This window comes from Eurosta solidaginis, chromosome 5 (assembly GCF_040869045.1).
Source record: "Eurosta solidaginis isolate ZX-2024a chromosome 5, ASM4086904v1, whole genome shotgun sequence".
Taxonomy (NCBI): domain Eukaryota; kingdom Metazoa; phylum Arthropoda; class Insecta; order Diptera; family Tephritidae; genus Eurosta; species Eurosta solidaginis.
Window position 1 is genome coordinate 171,726,172 of NC_090323.1, and position 23,979 is coordinate 171,750,150.

General features: G+C 33.4%; 1 pseudogene; it reads right to left on the reverse strand.

Annotated features, from left to right (window-relative positions):
* The window catches only part of LOC137254330 (uncharacterized), a 448,788-nt pseudogene that overhangs the window by 418,964 nt on the left and 5,845 nt on the right, over positions 1–23,979 (reverse strand).

Below are 23,979 nucleotides of genomic sequence, written 5' to 3' on the forward strand. Positions count from 1 at the left end.
GATATCGAAAAAGTGGGCGTGGTCATAGTCGGATTTCGTTCATTTTTCATACCAAGATAAAGTGAGTTCAGATAAGTACGTGAACTGAGTTTAGTAAAGATATATCGATTTTTGCTCAAGTTATCGTGTTAACGGCCATGCGGAAGGACAGAAGGACGACTGTGTATAAAAACTGGGCGTGACATCAACCGATTTCGCCCATTTTCACAGAAAACAGTTAACACCATAAAATCTATGCCCCTACCAAATTTCAAAAGGATTGGTTAATTTTTGTTCGACTTATGGCGTTCAAAGTATCCTAGACAAATTAAATGAAAAAGGGCGGAGCCACTCCCATTTTTAAATTTTCTTTTATTTTTGTATTTGGTTGCACCATATCACTACTGGAGTTGAATCTTGACATAATTTACTTATATACTGTAAAGATATTAAATTTTTTGTTAAAATTTTACTTTAAAAAAAATTTTTTTTTAAAAGTGGGCGTGGTCCTTCTCCGATTTTGCTAATTTTTATTAAGCGTACATATAGTAATAAGAGTAACGTTCCTGCCAAATTTCATCATGATATCTTCAACGACTGCCAAATTACAGCTTGGAAAAATTTTAAATTACCTTCTTTTAAAAGTGGGCGGTGCCACGCCCATTGTCCAAAATTTTACTAATTTTCTATTTTGCGTCATAAGTTCAACTCATCTACCAAGTTTCGTCGCTTTATCTGTCTTTTGTAATGAATTATCGCACTTTTTCGGTTTTTCGAAATTTTCAATATGGAAAAAGTGGGCGTGGTTATAGTCCGATATCGTTCATTTTAAATAGCGATCTGAGATGAGTGCTCAGGAACCTACGTACCAAATTTCTTCAAGATACCTCAAAATTTACTCAAGTTATCGTGTTAACGGACGGACGGACGGACGGACGGACATGGCTCAATCAAATTTTTTTTCGATCCTGATTATTTTGATATATGGAAGTCTATATCTATCTCGATTCCTTTATATATGTACAACCAACCGTTATCCAATCAGACTTAATATACTCTGTGAGCTCTGCTCAACTGAGTATAAAAATATATATAAGCAAAATGCAGCAAACAGCAAAACAGCTGTGTGTATGTGTGTGGCTAAGATAATCAAATTTTGAAAATATTTTTAATATCTATTTTAACAATTTCATTCTGATCGGGTGGAAAACATTCATTATACTTAGACATAGTAAGCAAGTGAGAGGAGGGCACAATTGTGAGTAAGTTTAACAATGAATTGCTTTACTACACATCGATGCAGTAATTCGAAGGTAAGTTTAATAAAATAATTGAATTTATTGGTGCTGCAATTAATACTGAAATTGCAATTTTTCATCAACACGAAACTTTTAACTGCAATCGAATTACGTAGCGCTGTATCAGCAAGTTTTTGTAGTTTGAAATTTTTACTTTTATGAAACAATTTTTAAAGTATCAGAAAAAAGGGCGTGCATACTTATGTATGCGCGTGAGAAGTTATACTTCTTTGGCATCATTAAAAATGGGAAACATTGCGAAACGCCTGGCAGATATGAAACATCTACATTATTTTCTAACAATTGTACTACATACATACATGCATACAAGCATATCAAAAAAATAAAACATTTGTTTACGAATTTTAACGAAACGAGATGTTTGCATTCTTAACCATTAACAACATTAACGATTTTGATTGTCTTCACTCTGTCTATATAATTTGGCAAGGATAGTGTCTCTGCAAAATTTCAATGTAATATCTTTAAGGGATTTTGATTTACAGCTTGTTAAATTTCCTAATTTTCTTCTTCTGAATGTGGGTGGTGCCCCGCATACATATATTCCAAAATTTTTTTGAATTTATGTCATAAAACCAATCCACCAAATTTCATTAGCTTAGCGGTATCCGTTTTTGAATTATCTAATTTTTTTCCATTTTTCTAAAGGTTCGATATCGAAAAAGTGGGCGTGGTTATCGTCCGATTTTGGTAATTTTCAATACTAACTATAACTCAATATTTTCTAAAGCTACCGTTTTAACGGACGTACGAACGGACGGACATGATTAATCAAATTTTTTTTCGATACTGATGACTTTGATATATGGAAGTCATATCTATCTCGATTCCTTTATATATGTACAACCTACCGTTATGCAATCAACGTTATCATACCCTGTGTACAAGTACAGCTGGGTATAAAAAAAGTCAATATGGAGACAAAGATACAGATAGTAAATTTCAAAACTGTTAATTGTAATGTTTGCCAAAATTTTAATTTAGTCCAAATCTTAGAAATCCCCAGCATTGGGAAAATTAGCACTGTCGGGCGTTTGGTAGTGGTTTTCCACTTACTTTTATAAAGGTCCAGCTTTTAATATTATTTTTATTTTCCATATGAACTTTGTGCTAAGAACGTCATCTGGATAAAAGACGTATCAAAGACTTTCCTTTGAGACAGTGGCGTGGACTTATTCGACCAGCCTTACTCTTAGGTTTTATAAATTTTCCTATTATAATGCTAGTTTCTAAAAAGAAAATAATGTGTTTTATAGATCCGAAAATTATTTTAAATACGTAAAAGAACAAATTACAATGCCTGTGGCAAATATCACCTGCTTTAAAGCTATGAGGACCCTACTTACATATCTAGTTTTTTAAGCATCTTACTTAAATAGGTAGATATGCGTCCTCCCACTCAACTGCGGCTTATTATTTATATAATTTTAAAAATCTATTACGTATCAAGCGCTAAAAATTTGATTTATCCTACGCATGCCAAGAAAAACTTTTTTTTACATTTCACATAATCTCCACACATAGCTCGACAAAGATACGCGCAATGAAAGTAAAAGTCCCAGGAAATTGAGCAATTAAATGCATCATCGTCAAATTGTGTTATGCAGTAAAAGCAAATCAAGCACCAAATTGAAAAAGAAAAAAAAAAACGCTTTTAAAAGCCTGCACATTTCGTTAAGCTAAAAAAGCGATAAAAATTTGTTTGCACCACGTTCAGCGAACGCGTCAATGCAATATTTAATGTTATTGTTATTGTTGTTGTTGTTGGTTATTTGATAAACATTTGATTGTACCCTTTACGGCTGCAGCAGCAAACGTGTTTTTCATCATTCATTCTTTCACTTTCAATGTCAGCAAAAGCAGTAGCACCAAATAGGAAGACCTTCAACTTCAAAGTACAATAGTCAGAGCAGCAATAACAACAACAAAAACAAACCTTACATGGCCACAATCAAACGAGTGAGAAGCTGTTGTATAACATATTTAATTTTCAAATTTGTTACCGTGATTGTGAATGTGATTTTGGCTTGAAAAAAAAAATTATTTAAAAATAGAAACGAAAGGTTCAAGCAACGAACTTTATGGCAACGAAAAGAGCAGCCACTTTAGCTACACTTATTACACTTGACAATGCTTAAAATACAATGTTAAAATACTAGGAAGAAGCAGTAAAGTGTATAAATGTATGTTTGTGTTTTTATGGACGCTATTGACAGTGCTGGACAACAAAATAGTCCATATTAAAAAAATAAAAATGTAAGGCGCGATAACCTCCGAAGAGATTTAAGGCCGAGCTTCTCTTCCAATTTGCGTCGTGCTCCTGGCCGGACGGGACCTACTCCGAACGGCATATCTGCAAGGCAGATGATTTTTCACTGAAAGCTTTTCATGGCAGAAATACACCCGGAGCGCTTGCCAAACACTGCCGAGGGGCGACCCCGCTTAGAAAAATTTTCTTCTAATTTAAAAACTTTATTTCTAAAATTTTGATGTTGCTTTGCCCGGGGTGCGAACCCAGGGCATACGGTGTGGTAGGCGGAGCACGCTACCATCACACCACGGTGTGCATAGAGCATATTGCGTAGGTATAAAAATCGACCAAAATCTATCTTTCATACCCCTAAATGGTAAGGGTGGTCCACCCTTAATTTGTTTTTTTTTTTAAATACAATGTTGTTGTTCGGCTAGGGACAGTGACTGGAACAAGAAATAATAGATGGAGAAGAATAAGAAGAACTAGAGATAAGTGAAAAGAGGGAAGAAGAAAGAGATAACAGAGAATAGGGAATGGGGCAGGATAAGAAGAACTAGAGAGAAGTTAAAAGAGGAAAGGAGAAGGAGAAAGAGATAGAGTTAGACGAAGATAGATAGAGAGAATAAAAGAGTAAGAAAAAGGGGAGAGGGTGGGAGGGAATGTAAGATAGATAGACAAAAGTTAGGGCAAAACAACGTCCTCTCCCAAATATATTTTGCCGAGTTGTTGGTTTTTCTTTTTTCGAAAACCAAGGTTTTCATGTATTTTTATTGACTGATATAGGTAGCATTGGTATATCGACTTTTATCGATTTCAATGCTTTAACATACATTTTTTTGTTGGCGTCTTATAAATTATGTCTTTTTTATCGCGCTCTTTGTAATTTGGTCGACCATGATATGATCCAATCTTTAGTCTTCCAATCGATAAATATGGATTTTCAGATGTTTGCAGATTTTTATCACAACTTTTCAAAACTATCAATTAAAATCGAAAGGTTTGGATTTACATCTATCTTAGTTCACTCGCTATGTTAAAATAATTCAAAGATTTTTTTAGATTTATTAAATTGTTCTCGTCTATAGGGATATGCGAATTTTATCGACTTAAAATATGTTATCAAGTTTTACCGATTTTTATTCCTTTTTTCTTAATGCAATTCTCTAATGAAAAAATATCAAAATATTTTATAGTTATAAAAAAATTTAAATCGTTTATAGATTTAAACCAATTTTATCATCATCCCAACTAAATTAGGAGTTTGTACAAATTCTTGACGGCTTTTTTTTCACACATTTTTATTACTATAGATCATCTTGCTGTCATAAAAAATTACAAAACTTTAAATATTTATTAGTTTTTACTTTTTATCGTATTTTTCGACCTTACCCATTTTTATCGAATTTTATCAACATTTTGTCAGGGCTTCTAAGGTTTTGATGGCTCAAAACCATATTTTTTTTATTTCTATATTTGTTAACAATTTATGTTGTTTATATTTAATACTATGGTTAGAAGAACAGAAAAGCATTAACAATTTGAGCCCTGCCAATGGCACTCATCTCTATATTTCGATTTTTCGAAACTTGTCCTCTTTGAGATCAGAATCGAACTCGTGTACTTCAGTATATATTTCTATCAACTAACTATCGAAAAATACTCCGATAACTTTTTTAGATGGAATATCTATTTCTTTATATTTTAATCAATTAATTTATCGAAGTGTTCGTCATTTGTCATGCAATCGAAAAACTCATATATGGAATATATTTTTTTATTTTATCGGTTATTGGATTATTTCATTAATTACATTTTATATATTATTTTTCCAATCGAAATTTGTTGGTACTTTGAAGTTTTTTCGGTTATTTTAGATGCAATTCCATTTGTGTGGATATTTATCACTCTCTTGCTTTTTTAAATTTTGTAAAAATTATTTTATTGGTATACATTTTCATTCTTGTCCAGTTATCGATTATTTTCTTTACAGATTTTTTTTGATAACATTGACGAATTTTTAGTTTTTTCCGACTATATTATGGTTGATTCTTTTTGTGTGGATATTTATCCTTTCACTCTACCTACAATCGAAAAAACAAACAAACTCCCCAAGCTTTGTGGGTTTGAAATTCTCCTTTTTATTTGTATTGAGTTGTATTAGTTTTTCATTTCATAGTTTTTACTTTAAATATATACCAATTCATGTATTTTAATCGAATATTCTGTTGATCGGAATTTGTGCATTTAATAATTTTTTATTTATCAACTTTTGATTTATATAAACTTAAAATTCCCAAACGCAGCTTATATGAAGAATTTCCTTTTTCTTGCCAAACCAAATTTTACCGCAATTATAATGGTTAAAATTCTAAGCAATGTTTTCTAAGTTTTTTATAAAGAATTCCTAATTGATCTTTAAAATATTTACAAAAATTTTATGTTTCTATTTTATTGCACAGCACTGTAAATATTTAGCGCTACAGTCTTGCGACCATCACTATCTTTGCTGCCCACAGCGGTAATCTTAGTCACCTTAAGTGGCAATACCAAATTTAAAACACCATAAGCGCCACCAGTCAGCGCAACAACAACAACAACAACAAAATAATAAAAGCAACAACAATACTAATACCATTACTAAAAATCACCAGCTAACTGTCTTAAGGCTTTGATGCTTTGGCACCAGCTCCAACGCCGCCAGCAGCTTCAACAACAATTCAGACTGGCAAATGCGGTAATCGTTTGCTTAGCAAAGTTAAAATGTAACTGGCCAAATACAACAAAATCAACAATGAATAGTACCATGATGTTTAAGCGGCATGCAACTTGCACTTTAGACAACAAAACTGTCTACAAATTCATAAAGAAAACAACAAAAAAAAATTATTGTTTAAACAAATAGCCAACAATTTTAATTGCTCATTAAGTCACGGCCGGATTTGACAGTCAACCAGCGTAAGCAGCGTCTAAGTAAACGGACAGACAGCGTAAAGAGGCAATAAACAAACAAATGAATGATAACAATTTAGTTGATTATAAAATAGATATAAGTAAGCCAAACGATAAAACTTTATAATTACAAATTTTTCGGGACAACATATTTGATTGACATAAGAAATTTGAAGTAAAGCAAGTAATATGTCTAAGTTCGTGTATAACCGAACATTATATAATCAGCGTGAGCTTCAATTGTACATTTCATGGTGTTCTATCATTCGCGAAGAGATGGTCTAAAGAATTTAGTGACCCTTATGTAACCAAAGCCCTTTTTACCACATTAGTTAGGCCGATACTAGAATACGGATCAGTAGTCTGGAATCCGCGATATCAAGTTCATGCAGATAGGCTTGAGTCAATACAGAAGCAATTTTTACTTTTTTCTTTAAGGAATTTTCATTGGGACTCTGCATATAATCTTCCACCTTGTACTAGTCGGTTAAGGCTTATCAATCTTCCAACTCTCGCTAGCCGTAGAGAAATGCTAGGCGTATTATTTATGGCTAAACTACTGAATGGACTAATTTCTAGCGCCTTTCTTTTGAACGAAGTAAACTTCAATGTCCCATCACGAGTGTCAAGACATTTCAAACCTCTTCTTTTGAGGCAGTGTAGAACTAACTTCGAATTAAATGAACCTTTCCGGTGTTTGTGTTATGATTTTAACTCTCACTCGAATTCATTTGATATAACGGATTCACTTTTTACTATAAGGAAAACTGTCCTATCCTATCTTAACTCGTAACAAAATAAAAATAAAAAAAAAAATAAAAATCTTTATATGCTAAATCCTTAACTTATTTAACAATTTACTATATGTATAATTTTCTACTGTTATGTATATAATACTCAGCTGATGATTTTTATTCTGTAGCTGAGCAGTTTTAGATCTCGACGCTTAACAAACCTCCGCCTATCAACAACTCGGCAAAAACAAAAACAAATCCGTGCGTCGTGCGGATGCGCCCCTCGTGTCGGTTGGGCGGGCTTTGGAGGGAATTAATCCGTTGGGTTTATTATTATTATTATTATAAATTACTTTTATACATAACACGTGGCACCGCCCGTTTAAAAAATGTCTCCCCATTTCCTCTTACAGTAAAACTTGATAAGTGAAATATCATTGATATAAAACTCTTTTTTTGCAATGATATAGCTTCTTTTATTCGTCCCAGAACCTTTTCAAAATCTTTTATATAAAAGTGGGCGTGGTCCTTAACCGATTTCGTTAATTTGTCTTCGAAGCATTGCCTATAGTAAAGGCAATCTCTCTGCCGAATTCTGTTACGGTAGGTTTAATGATTTTTGATTTATGATTAATAATATTTGTAAAATTGATTTTATCACAAGTGGGCGGTGCCACAGCCATTTTAAAAAGTTTTTCCAAAGTTTTTATCAAAAGTCTCAATATCAGTCCACACGTCAAATTTTAACATTCTAGAGTCACCGTGGTGTGTTGGTAGCGTGCTCCGCCTACCCGAATGCCCTGGGTTCACACCACGGAAAGAAACATCAAAATTTTAGAAATAAGGTTTTTCAATTAGAAGACAATTTTTCTAAGCGGGGTCGCCCCTCGGCAGTGTTTGGCAAGCACTCCGGGTGTATTTCTGCCATGAAAAGCTCTCAGTGAAAACTCATTTGCCACGCAGATGCCGTTCGGAGTCGGCATAAAACAAGTAGGTTCCGTTCCGCCAATTTGTAGGAAAAATTAAAAAGGAGCACGACGCAAATTGGAAGAGAAGCTCGGCCTAAAATCTCTTCGGAGGTTATCGGGCCTTACATTTTTATTTTATTTAATTCTTATATTTAATAAAAACTTTTAAATTACTCAATGCAATCGCTTTAACTTTTCGTGAATTCAATGCTATGACCAAACAAAAGTTCTGCACTTAAGTATGTACATGGCGTATGGGTAACTTTTGGTGACATACAAAATTTGTCGCACCACCTAGTGGCGAACGTGAAATTAAAAAAAAAGAAATTTAAAATTGAGTTTTTAAGCGGGGATTACCCGTATTGCTTTAAATATATGAAAACATTTATTTTCGATTATACCTTGTAAATCTCTTTAAAGCCTTTTCTCCCGGGAGTGGGGTTCGAACTCGCACTCCTACGATGGTTGAAGTGTTATAAACGCATTCAGCCACGTCATGCCTTAGTTGTTGTAAACCTTATCCCAATTGCCTTCTTTGCATATTTTCTTTATTCATAGTCCATACTTCGTATGGCATCATATGGTAAAGTTATGCGTTGGTAAGGCGGTTTCAGAGAAACTTGGTTTTGTTGCTTTGTTCTATTTATAGAACTACATCGAATTAACCCCACTGTTGTCTATTTGTATGAGTTTTTAAGCGGAGATTACCCTTATTGTCACGTTGTTTAAATTTTTTCCAAATTATTAAATGGATTATAAATTTAATATTCTTTGTTCAGAAATATGAAAAACCTTCATATTGATCGAGCGAACATATAGCGAAAATTTGGTGATGATTGAAGTGTGGGAAATACGTTTCCATAGGAAGCACAAAAACACACACACACACACAGAATTTAATTTTTATATATATAGATTTTGAAGAGCACGACCTTTTCGTTGCTTGTGTCAGTATTTAAAGAAGCTGTGCAATCATCTCGAAACCTCTGATGCACTCTACCTAATAAAAAAGAACAGTTCCAGCAAATGGCTTAGGAACATTTCCTTTCCAACATACTAGCCAGGTTAGACCTCGAATTTGTTCTATATACGCTTGGAATATGCTCAAAAACCTTAGTTCAGTAGTAATATAAGTTAAAGTATGGTTAAAAGAACTTCGCAAAAAATTACGAGAGATTTCAACCGAGTCCTTTCCAACACTCTGTGAACTCTTCTGCCATACGCGAGTTATGTATAATACCAATAACCCCCAATTACCAATAAATCGTCAACTTATGTAAATGCAGACTCAGCACAAGACGATATCGACAAATTCATATTAAGCATAACAAAATAAATAAAAGTAACTTCCGGCCCAATTCAAAATTATAGTCATTGCAAAATTTAAGTAAACTATTCCGGTTAATTAGTAGTAAGCATTTTCGCCATTGTACATTTACGCTTTCTTTTAATTTGGAATAAAGAAAAGAATTCAGTCTGGTTTTGAAGTCTCTCGAGTTAAAGTCTAGTTCTCGGTTGTTATTTTATTTAAGCCGTTGCCTTTGGCATTTTTTAAAAAATCCGCTTGCCGCAACTACGACGTAATTGGCGCAGTCGGTAATCCTTTATATATATATAAAAGGATCGTGATACGAACAACAAAAAAGTGGCAGTACAGTTACATACAGTAGTATAGTGACTACCAACAAAAGAACACAACTAAAAAAGTGGTAGTGTGGTGTGCATATAAGTAAATATAGCCACCACCCACAAATCAGCAGCAAAGTGGCAACAAATTTTCTTCAGGAAGACAAAGAGAACACGACGAACGAACGAATATGACGGAAAATCAGGCTCAAATGGCACCAGTAGATCTGGTCGAGGAACTGGCCAGACGGGAACAACAGTTGGAAGCGCTAAGGGCAGCATACATGGAGCTGCAACACAGAGCGGACCATACGAGGACGGACCGGGTGTCGAAGAACATCGCCTAGATACCAATTTTCACCGGGCGAGGCGATGTATCGGTAAACTCTTTCTTTTCGAGCACAGAATACCTGCTGTCAACAATAAACAATGAAAACGAGAAGAAGGAGGCGACGAGGATGATCTTCTACGGGATCATACAGGGCGAAGCGAAAAACGTAGTAATAAATATCCCTCGCCCAGACGACTGGCAACTGATAAAAGAAGTGTTAAAGATGAGATTCAAGCCCGACACGGAGCCTCACGAAATCTATAAACGGATTACAGCCCTTAAGGTGAACTCGGTAAGTGAACTGGCTGTTGAAATTCAAAATATTAAGTATAAAGCCGATGAGATTATAGTTTACTATAGGGGAGGACAGGGAATAGATCTCACTAACATAGATAGTCTCTTAGTAAACACAACGAAGGAGATGACACAGGGCACGTTGCTAGACAAGATATATGAATGTAGGGAATTAGGCCAAATTATATCCATAATGAATCAAAGAAGATTCGAGGATACGTGTATCCGACCGGAATATAGAAAAATATATAGAAGGGAAGAAAGGTATAGAGAGTGGCCGAAGAAAAACTATAACCAAACGCCACAAGTTCCAAATAAAAACACAGGCTAAGGCGAGAGAAGCTCTGGTAATTTTAGAAATAATCAAGGAAACTCAGCACAACTAAGACAAAATCAGCAAGGGTCACACCAAAATAGGGAAAATGTGTCATTATAAAGGAGGCAGAGTCCTCAAAATTATTACCAAAATAATAACTACAGAAGAAGTTCTGATCAACTTCAGAGGTACCCAAAGGTAGGAAACCCTAGGCCAAATTCCGATCAAAATCACGGTAATCAACCTAGGCAAGACCAAGCGGAACCGATGGAGATTGATAATTTAGAAAAAATTTGGGCAAACCAAGAAGAAAGAAAAGAAGAATTAAATAATTGTGAATATTATAGGACCCAATTTAATGAAAATCCAGATGAAGAGGAGCAAAATTTTTCGAGGGACCAGCTCGGACTGTCTTCCCACCACGCTTACATTGCGGAACAAGAAATATTTTGCTCTGATTGATACTGGAGCAAGTATAAGTTTAATCGATAGTGAAATAAATGATTACAAAAAAATTTTGCTGAAGAATCCAATCGCATTTAGTAAAATAACTAAAAATGATATAATTAAATATGAAGTATTTACGGAAGCCCCAACGGAATTTAATCTTCCGAATTATGCAAGAAAATATAATTTTATAATAGGCATCGATCTACTCAATTGTTTTAACACAACAATCAATTTAGTGGATGGATGTATAACACTTAATGAAAAAACAACTTATTTCGAAAGTATAAAATCTTAAAATTCATACGTTAGAAGCAAACAAGTTTGACTGGAGCAGAATAAGACTTGACCACTTAAACAAGGAAGAAAGGGAGGAGGTTGAAAAAATAATAAAAAGGTTTAAAAACTTATTTTTTAAAGAAGGTAACCAACTAACAAGCACGACAAAGGTTGTACATGAAATTAGGACGACGACAGACGGACAGATTAACAGCAAATTATATCGATATCCCCCACAACATGAGGCAGAGGTGAGGAAATAAATAAAAGAAATGGAAGAAAAAGGAATTATAAGAAAAATTAGCTCACGATATTCTAGCCCATTAATTGTTGTACCCAAAAAAATGGATAATTCTGGAGAAAGAAAATACAGGATAGTTATAGACTACAGAAAATTGAATGAGGTGACAATAGACGATAATACCCCCTACCAAATATAGACTCTATTTTGGATAAGCTAGGAAAAGCTCAATACTTTATAACACTTGATCTAGCCAAAAGGTATCACCAAATTCTAATTAGAGAACAGGATAGGGAAAAGACGGCATTCGCCACACCTCATGGCTTATACTAATTTATAAGAATGCCATTCGGACTAAAAAATGCACCGGCTACATTTCAACGGTTAATGAACGAAACATTACGGGACTTTATTAATAAAACATGTGTATTGTATCTTGGCGATATTTTAATATTTAGTACATCCCTTCAAGGGCACGTAAAAACAATAATAGGAATATTTAAAGTGTTAGAAAAAGCAAATTTAAAGATCCAAATCGATAAATGTAACTTTATGAAGAAGGAGACAGAGGTCTTGGGTCATATCTTAACAGAGGATGGATTAAAACCAAATCCCGATAAAATTAAAGTGATAGAATCATTAAAATTGCCCAGAACAGAAAAACAAATAAAAAGTTTTTTAGGCATTACAGGTTATTACCGCAAGTTCATAAAGGACTACGCGAAGATAGCTCAGCCTATAACAAAATATTTAAACAAGAATGTTAAAATTAACTTAAAGGATCCAACCTACATAGAAGTATTTGAAAAAATAAAAACATTAATAAGTACGTATCCAGTTTTAAGGTATCCTAATTTTGACAAGCCATTCACACTATCAACTGACGCATCGAATTATGCAATTGGTGCTGTCCTATCACAAAAAGGACACCCTGTGTGCTTCATATCTAGAACACTGAATAACCATGAGAAAAATTATTCTGCTACAGCTAAAGAATTCTTAACTATTCTCTGGAGCGTAAACTATTTGAGACCTTATCTCTACGGAAAAAAGTTGAAAATTTTTACAGATCACCAACCAATTAAATTCCTTCACACCAAATACAAAGGTAAGGACATGTCACCTAGATATCAGAGATGGCTTCTCAAACTAGGAAAATATGATTTCAATATACAATATTTGAAAGGAAAGGAAAACCTGGTAGCAGATTTTCTGAGTAAATTGGAAAATAGTGCAGATGATGCGGAAGAGGAAAAAGTAGATAAAGTTGTTAACGAAAGTAGTGGATTGGATTTTGATTTACAGTCAAGCCAATATGAAGCAAATAACATAGAAGATAATGAAACGTTAGCAACAATGCACTCAGCAGAAGAAAATTTGCAGGACAATTTCTTTATTAAGGAAGAAATTGTAAATAAATATAAAATGCAAATAATTTTGACTAACAATAAAGTTGAAGAAGCAAAACTTTTGCATGGGAAAACAATAATTCTCAAAGCAGAAAGTGATTTTGATGTAATGGGCGTAATATTTCGGAAATACATTACAAAAGGCAATGTAGGTATATACGCGGAGCTATCAGACTCAAGTTATAACATAGTTCAACAAAAATTGAGAAAATTGTTTTCTAATAATAGGCAGTTAAAATTTACAAAATGTACAATAAGGGCACAAGACATAGAAACCGAAGTCGAGGCAATAAAACAAATTTCTCTTTACCATGTAAGGGAAAGCATGCATTCGGGCATAGGGGAAACATACAATAAAATAAGAATTAAAATCTATTACCCAAAGCTAATGGAATTAGTGCAAATGGTAATCAATCAATGCGATATATGTAAATGAGTAAAATATGACCAGTGTCCTATTAAAAACCAATTTCATTACACCGAGAGACCATCGGACATAAATGAAATAATACACATAGATACATACGTTATGAAAAGGTTTCATTTTTTAACGGTAATAGACAAGTTCTCTAAATTTGGGGCAGCGTATTCCCTGAATGACAGAACCCACATATCGATAATCGAACAATTAGAAAACCATTTTTCGAAAATAGGAAACCCAAACAAAATAATTGCGGATAATGAATTCAGGACAACACATCTTAAAGAATTTTTAGACCAAGAAGGAGTCCAAATTCATCTAACCAAACCAAACAGTCATACAGGTAATGCAGATATAGAAATAATGCATAACTCTATCGCGGAAATTTTTAGAGTTATATATTCTTCAAATAAAAATGTGCCAATCAAACAAATAATGCAAAGAGCTGTTAGAGGTTACAATAATAGGTATCACTCTACTATTAAAAGTACGCCCATAGATGTACAAAGTGGAAAAGTTAGTAAAATAAAAATTAAAGAAAATATGGAGCAAAATAAAAAAAGTGTTATAGAAAAACTAAATAAAAAAGGAAAGAAGGATTTATGAAGAATTACAAGGCAGTTAGGCATAAGGAGCAGCCAAAATATAGAAAGAAGAACTTAGAAGGCATACATCAATGCAATATTAAAAGACCGCTTAAATTTTCAGATAATGATGATACTTTTATTGATAATACAATGGACATGCTAAATTAACGGACAAATTACTGAAACACAAATAAGGGACGAAACAGGATTCACAGATATACAAATGAGAGAACAAGAAATAGTTAAGGACACAGAAATAATTCTTCAGATGATTAACATTAGCAAAATAGAGGACATTTTAGACAAAATAACGGACAATGTAGTTCTAATGAAAGCAAAATACAAGGAATAACTTCATTTAGAAATAATAGATACGAGAAATAAACTATTAAGACTACGACCAAAAGTCATGAGACACAAACGGGGACTATTTAATGGCGTTGGTAGCCTATCGAAATAGATATTCGGCACCATGGATGATGGAGATAGACAGGACATAAAAAACCATCTCTTACAGACAGGAGAAAAAATCAATAAACAGGTAGAAGTAAATAATTATTTCGAAATAGCATTAGAACAGTAAAATAATTTTATTAATAGCGACAGGATAATATTAGAAAAAGAATTTAATACCATACAAAAAATTATGGATGAGGAATATGAGCGAAGTTTATATTTAGAAAAATTAAAAAAGAGACAATTGTTAAAGGCTAGAATTGAACAAATACTAGATAGCGTAGTAGCATCCAAATATAATATTATGCATCCCAGCATATTAACAAGCGATGAAATAGTTAGATATGATATTGATTACAATAAATTAAAATATTTACAATCCGGAACAGCATATTTCAATAACACATATTTAGTTCTTAGTATAAGAATTCCCATTACTTTTGTAAATGTTAAAATTAGATATCTCATACCAATACCTAACAAAGATTATAACGAAATAGATAGTGAAATTGAAAATATTTTTAAATACGATAATCAAATTTTTAAATTTGAAGAAAATAAGCAATTGAAAAAAATTAAAACAAGCTCACATAATAGAAATAGATTTAGACACAATTCTTGTTAAAAATGCACAAAATTTGTTAATTAATCAAACATGCTCAAAAAATTAAGTTATACTTAACAAAAATAATCTAATAATACAGAAATTGTTCAATTAAAATTAATGACTACTATTGCTCTAATTCAGAAAAAATCTTCGAAGAAAAAATTGTTTACTATCAATATGAAAAAAGACATAACTTTACACAAGAAATGAAGTAAAGCGATGTAATAAAAATAAATAAATCAAATTTGAGTAGTATTGTAAACTTATAATACCATAGTAAAATTTCATACGTATGTATTGCAGTAATAACTTCTTTAATAATATCAATTTTCGTAATTTCAATGATTAAGCATAAACGAGTAATATTAAGACGAAATAGTAGAATTCAGGAGAATCTTAGTCTAAAAGGGGGAGTAGTTATGTATAATGCCAATAACCACCCAATTACAAATAAATCGTCAACTTATGTAAGTGCAGATCCAGCACAAGACGATATCGACAAATTCATATTAAGCATAATAAAATAAATAAAAGTAACTTCCGGTCCAATTCCAAATTATAGTCATTGCAAAGTTTAAGTAAACAACGGTTAATTAGTAGTAAGCATTTTTGCCATTGTACATTTACGCTTTCTTTTAATTTGGAATAAAGAAAAGAATTCAGGCTGGTTTTGAAGTCGCTCGAGTTAAAGTCTAGTTCTCGGTTGTTATTTTATTTAAGCCGTTGCCTTTGGAATTTTTTAAAAAATCCGCTTGCCGCAACTACGACGAAATTCGCGTGGGACTCAGTATTGCTAGCATCTACATACTTTGACAACAATATGAATAATATACAAAGCGATTGTGGAAACAAGTAAAAATTTATCTGCTGAAAAGTGGACGATGCTTATTTTGTTACACTGATTTTGAGCTTTAAACTTTACTGAAACAAATTTCAAAATTACTGTTAAAATGTGGGAGTCAAACAGATTTGGCATATGTACGCCAGAAATACCTTAAATCACGAAAAAAATTACTGAGAACATTTCCATTCTAAAACTCCTTTTAATTTTTATATTTAGTACTGAACGGTGAAAAAGTATGCATTCATTCCGAGCATACAACCAATCGATCAGATAGAAAGATTTTTGGCAATTTCTCCATTAGTTTGCAATATAAAAACGTGAAACTTGGTGATATATATTCCAAAGTATCATAGAAGATTTCCTGTAAAAATCATTTCGATCGGAGCTATATATAATATATATTCCATACAACCGATCGTTCATTTGCCATTTTTTATTTTACATTTGTCTTAAAAATCGTTTAGGTATGTACATCTGTTCACTATGTAATTCTTATCTTATACGTCCTATTATTTGGAGATTACGAACGGGATAAGATTATTGTTCAGGCCCATTCATGAAAGGTGTGAAGGCTTCGGCACAGCCGAAGACAGTCCCGTCCTTACTTGTTTTTTTTTTGTAATTTTACATGTGTTCTACAATCATAATAACTCTTTACTTTCTTTGATGATATATATATATATAGGTAATGCATTAACAGAGATTTTTATTTGGGATTAAATAAATAGTTTGATTTACCTTTTTCTATAAATGATTGCTCTAAATGTTGGAAACATTTTCTATGAAAAATCAATCAAATCAGCAAATCAAATTTTTTTGTTTTTGCATAGTCCAGCACTTTTGCTAATTAGTTTGCAATAACTAAGAAACCAAATATCTTTAATTAGTTTGTAGTTATAAATGAATGAAAGTCCCTTTGATTTGGTTTATTTAAAGTTGTTGCTTTGTTTGTTTAAGATTAATGGTCACAAATTCCATTAAAATTCGTATGCTATTTTCACTGCATAACTTTACGTAAGGTTTTGAATCGCATTTTACGTTTAGATATGTTATTTATTTTATTTATTTTATTGTTTTATGTATCTAATTTTTTATTTTTTTTATTTATTTTTTTAATATTTTTCGGTTGTTAATTTTTCATTTTAATTTAATCTATTTCTATTTGCAACTTTGCTTATTCCGGAAAAACTACTCAGGTTTGAATTCAATTTTAATTGTACTTAAGTCAATTGACATAATTTGGCAAATATTGAACAAAATTTGCATAACTCCATAAAATATAAGATCGAAGAAGGCACTTTATTTAAACTGCTCAAACACTAAATTAAGTGCTTTCATATTTCAATTTAATTATCACCATCGTAAAATTCGTCATAAAAAATATATATATTTAGGTACTGTTATATCAATAAACAATTAATATGCATCTATTAAATTTTATATTTTATTATATTAATATTGCTAAAACAAGACGACTTCTCTTTTCAATTCTTATTATTAAATTTTTATTACTTGCACACTGTCGTCAATAAACAAACACCGCAGTCAAATTCGTAAAAGGGCGTTTCCATTCACATAAACAGGCAAAAAAGCGAAACCTTTACAGATGCTGTGTAATTTTATGTATTTCGTTTTTGTTGCTGCACCATAACAACAAGTCATTCGCAATACTCGACGAGTCAAACTAATTTTAATTTTTGTAAGGTAAACGCGTCCGCGACCGTTGTATTCGATTGCCTCACTGCTGAGTGACACAAAATGCAGTAACCAAAAACTAACTGAATAACAGCAGCAAACAGCAATAGCAACAGTTGTTGAGCTAAGCAATGAGTAACAGAGTACAACAAAGTTGACGAAGTTATGGGTACAACAACAACATTCAAAAGCAAGTAGCTCCAACAAACAAGCATACAACGCCGACAACTCGTGCCACAAAATATGACGTTGGCCTCACACAAAATGTGCTCATGTTAACGATGACGACAACAGTGACAGCAGCGACACAGTGTTGTTCTTTACAAATTTTTATCCCCCTGTTGGAATTTTATAAATCCCAACTTTTTATGCTGCCAATAGCCCTATTAACCCATTAGGGACAATACTCTTAAATGGAGACCAGAAAAAGGAACCCAAAAACTTCTCAGGATGCTTTACTACCAACCGCGATGTGTACATCACATTGATGCTTACAGTTGTGAGGTCACAGATTTTGACGGTGATTATTTCACGCACATAAAATGCATTGAGACAATCAAAATGTAGATCATTGTTAAATAGGACACTAGTCGACGTAAAAAACAACCACATGGAGTAAATTAGGAAGAAAATAGTTCAGTGGACGCGAGCTAGGTTAAGAGAAACTTCCATTATATCCAGACCAAGCTTAACTCGCCAATTAATATAGATAGACCCTACGCACACTCGTTCGGTACTTCATGAAGTGATGGAAAAAATGGTGTAGGTTAGGTTCACAGGGCTACCGTGGAAGTGCACATAGACCAGTGGCAGAAGACCCCTTGTGATGCCACAAAAAGCACCATTAACTCCTTTCTTCGAACCTGCGCTTGCTAAAAGGAAAACCTCTTGTAGTGAAACCTACATCAGGCCAAACAAAGCTTTAATGAATTTGCCTCTGTAAGCAATAGCTAGATCAGATTATATCACAATCTTTCCTGGCTAGTTTCCCAGGTACCTATTGTCTTCTTTGAAGCCGTTGATTTAACAAATTTTCTATAGATTAAAAAGAGGAAAAGCAGCATCCCTAATTCACTTTTGTTTATGCACATTCCAAAGAATACATACTGCAATGCAATCCGCTAAGTGCTTCCTCCCATCGACTGTTAACGTTCTGTTAAGTTGCTCTTCTATTTAACATTTGTTTTCATTTATTCGACCAGTCTACTTCCAACAGTCGTCATTCATTTACCTTCCAACCACCAATACATTTGCATTGCATTGTTACATTTTCGACAAGTTGTATGGAGCTTAACAGCGCCCAGAGAGATTTTGTTGCTGTTAGATTGCTGGTTGTAAACAAATGTTAAGTGAGTAGATGGAATTTATGAATGGTGCGGATAAAGTATCTGTATATGTATGAGTGCATTTGAGTTATGTTTGTTTTTATTTCGTATTGCAGTAATTATATACTTGTTAATGATGGTTAATCATATCATTTAACATTTAATTATAACGTGCAAATTATTAGGAGAATTGAATGAATTTTTATTACTTGCACGCCAGCGAATATGGATTTAATGAATGAGTTAACAAGAAATTGTAAAAGCTATTATCTTATATATAAATAGATAAGATGAAAAAATGTGGAACCGTTTTCCGCTAAGCTATAATTCTAAGGTATACATATTATATATGTATTGATAGGAAATTTTGAGCTGCACTGTTATCCATAAATAAAATAATAATTGAAAATCATTTTAATATAAAAAATTTAACATAAAGGTCACACCACTACACATGCACTTATTCATACTATAGACACGCTGTGTGTGTGTACTTGCTTTTTGTGTACTGTGCTGAATCGTGAGCATGGCCGAGGATTTGCTTTGTACACAATAAAAATTAAAAAAAATACATACATAGCTGATCATGCATCAAGTCTATTTCTTTTCTTTCCTTTGTTCCTTTCTTTTCAATTCTATTCTTTTATTTTCCTTTCCTTTGTTTTCTTTTCTTTGATTTGCTTTGCTTTCCTTTTCTTTCCTTTCCTTTCCTTTCCTTTCCTTTCCTTTCATTTCCTTTCCTTTCATTTCCTTTCCTTTCGTTTCCTTTCCTTTACTTTCCTTTTCTTTCCTTTCCTTTCCTTTCCTTACCTTTTCTTTATATTCCTTTCCTTTCTTTTAATTTTCTTTTTATTTCCTTTCTTTTACTTTCATTTCTCTTCCATTCATATACCTTCCTTTCCTTCCTTTCTTTTCCTTTCCTTTCCTTTCCATTCTCTTCCTTTACTTTCCTTTACATTCCTCTACTTTTGTCTTCCTTCATTTCTTTTATTTTCACTTCCCTTCCATTGATTTTCCTTGCTTTCCTTTCCTTTCTTTTCCTTTCCTCACCTTTCCTTTTCCTACCTTTTGTTTACGAGAAGCAGATTGATTAAATCATACCCTTCCTGCCAGAGCAATATAAAATTTCCCTATTTTGAGCTTACTTATTCATTACATTACCCATCGAATGTTCATATTATTATATTAAAATGACAAATTTTATTTCTTTTATTTTCATTTCCGAATGCTAAAACGCACTTCTCCAATTCTGTCCACATGAAATTTACAGAGACATTGGAAGCTCTCATGATGGTCCTGGCAACTAAACTTGTCTTACAACCTTAGACTAACAAAGTTGCTTCTATCATTAAAAAAACAGGACTGTAGACGCATGACGGGTATTCTGATTGGACACTGCTTTCTGGCGTCACATGCCTATAAACAGCGTCTAGTGTTTGGCAAGAGGTAGGATTTATTTTATTAAACAGGTCCTGGTTTTTGATAGGGTTTTTCAGTTTTGTCGCTAAGAAAACTTCTGCTAACACTACGGACTCATTAAGTCTAGGTGAGGTCCTCATGGACCGGCCAGTTCAACCTACCCTAACCTAGCTAAACAGGCTAAGATCAAACAACTCACAATCGATCAGCGGGATGCAAAAAGGCAACTAAGATGCGGGTAAACAGCTGATGATTGAAAAAATGTAATACTATATTTGTTAGATAAACCTCTCGTGAGCTAATACCCCAGGTTATGGACAAAAGAGAAGCTTAACAATGATCAAGAGGCAAAGATATAAAAAACAGATACTAAGATTTTGCACATCGGAGACGAGTTCGAAAACAAAGATCACCTCTATCGATGTATTTACTTTCAGTATGGTTGTCCACCAAATTTAGATACATACATAGTTGCTAACACGAAAAAAGTAGTAACAGTTTTTAATAAGTTTCATTAATTATTTTCTTATCGTGTTTTTTCGTTGAATTTAGAAAAAACTTCATTGAATTATCTGTATTTAATAGCGAGACATGCCCAATTTGCCCAATTGCAAAGCGAGCAGCGGGGCATTCATATGGTTGAGTGCATAAAGGCATCTACCTTTACACTAGTAAAAAGTATGAATGTTGGAGATTTCGAGTTCTCAGATCACGAGAAGCTAGCTGATGAAGAAGTGAAATTCAAGAGCATGTCCTAGTAACCATCGCCGTTTGTAAACTTTGCAATTTTCTCCAATATCAATAACATTCAATGAATTATGTAACTATTCAAATCAGTCTCCGAAACGTTTTCGAAAACATTTGGATATTCATAAAGTGTTTAAAAAACTCCATAAAAAAATCGAGCTTTTATTTAAAATTTTCAGAATTTTTTTGTACGCAAATTGGTTAGCCAATTGCGTCCTTGATGATTCCCCCTTAAATAAACTCCTTCGAACTTCAGTTGGAGGAGCAAAAATAGACGCCATGCAAAAATGTCAGTGGAATTGACGTGAAATGATTTTACCTCACTAATGAAAGCGAATTAAAATCAGTGAACTTAATTCGCCAACTGAAAGAGAATGAATTAGTCCGGTGAAACACCTTCTGACAAATGGCTATCAGATTAACCTTATAACGTACGTTATTTACTAAATTACTCAAAATTTATTTTATTACTATATTTCTGGATTTTTTCGGGATTCCATAAGAGCGAATGGGTATTATTCCGGTCATATTGTTGGATGACATGGAAAGCCCTAAAGCCTTCGGGAAAGTATTCGAAATTTTGTGAAAGCGAGCAGAGCCGCGTTGCACTGGCAAGGAGCATTCGGATATATGGTGCCACTTTTTGATGATTGTTTCGATAATACTTCGAGATCATTTCTAGATCATTCCAAAACTGTCCTGAAGGTCTTATTGGAAATATTTCGCGACCTTCTCGGTATTATTTCGGAACTATTGTTTTATATTTCCGAATTGTTTTCGGGATCATGAAGGGAATATTTAGATCCTCTCAAAGTATGATTTCATGGCTACCTCGGGTCATATCGGCATTGTTTTCGTAATAATTTTGATCAGTTTCGGGATACCTCTGGGATTATTTCGGTGCTGGATTGTTCTGTATATAATATCGAGGCTAAAGAGCTTTTCGGAATTTATTTTCGGAATCGTTTCGTGGTAGTTTAAGAATTATTTCGAAAATTTGCTGATATTTCCGGAATAATTTCGGATAATAATGAGATAATTGTAGAAATATTTCAGAATACTTTCAGCGCTTTTTCTTAATATTTTTAGGATAATTTCAAAATTGTTTTAAGGTTTATATCGAAAATATTTCGTGAAGATATCTATGTAATTTCTGTATTCTTTTCGATTTGTTTGGGAAGGAATTTTTTTGGTATAGTTTTGAGACTATTTACAGATAATTTACAGACAAGTGTGGGATAATTTCTGGATTATGTCGGATAGTATCGGGATAGTCTTTGAATAATTTGGAGCCATTTCAGAATGGCTTCAGTTTCATTTCTGATTCATTGCAAAATTTTTCTTAGGATTATATCGGAACTACTTCGCGACTATTCCAATATAAATTGGAGACGGGTTATGTTTACTTTCAGAATCATTTTCGAAATGATTTCGTGTTTATTTCGAACTATCTTCGAGATAATCTCCAATCATTTCGCAATCATCTTGGGATTTTGGCGCGATTCTTGATTATATCAAGAGCAAATGTAGACTTTCTTCCGGGCGGCCGTCGTGGTGCGATAAACTCAGAAATCTATTTCTGCCAAAAAAGTTCTCTCACGAAACCAATTAGTCCACCAATTTAAGGGAAGAACCCATCATATATGGGAATGGGAATGAAAAATCATATGAACTAACTTAAAAGGGAGCTTCCCTCGAAGATTGCTCCGTGTATGTCCCAATTAGTATGGACGAGATTAAGAGAAGGCGAGTGGTGATCGACCAAGCGGAAAGGGCGTGGATCCAAGAGCGAGGCTGCAAAGTGTTGAAGGTTGTGTGTAGGTCTTACAATCTTAGGCTAACAAAGTTATTCCTATCTTGAAAAGAGAAATCTGTAGAAACATGATGGGTATTCTGACTGGACATTGCCTTCTGGCGTTACATGCCTTTAAATTAGGTTTGGTGAGTGATAGCAGATGTAGGAAGTGCGGGTTGGAGGAGGAAACCATTGCTTTGTACCCGTGCCCTCCGCTTGCCAGGCTAAGACTCCAACTATTTGGAGTCACACGGCTGTCAGATCTAGAAGCAGCAAGTGGTAATTTTCTAGCATTTACCAAGAGAACGCATCTATTTCAAAGCATAGGTCCTGGTTTTTGTTAGGGTTTTTTAGTTTGGTCGTTAAAAAAAAACTTCTGTTGATACTACGGACTCATTAAGTCTAGGTGAGGTAGTAATAGACGGGTCAGTTTAAGCTAACACAACCTAAGAGTTTTGCAGTGATTTTGAATGATATACTATTCGAGCTTTCATGGCGTTCAAAATATCTTCACAGTGTATAGGCCCGACGTTCTTTTCAACGCTGAAAAAGATGAGATATACGTACATTGAATAAAGGGATAGCTTTCCACTCATTGTCTTCAAATATTACCTCATCACAACAGCTGTTTTACTTATCAAGTACTAAGGAATGGTTAAGAACTCCTTATGCATACAAAAACAAATTCACAACAAATATCGTTTTACTTACCTCACCAATGGCATGCCGTTGACGCAGCTCTGCAGCAATTTGAGCAAATTTACATAAAAATTGCCTTACGAATGATTGCAGACACAAAATAGGAACAAACTATTAAATCACGTGCTTGGCGAATTAAAATTGCACGTGTACACGTCGAATAGACAGGATAAATGGGCCAAGGTGTTTATCTATCAATGTAGCGGTGCCCGAATCCTATGCAAATCAACCAATTGAA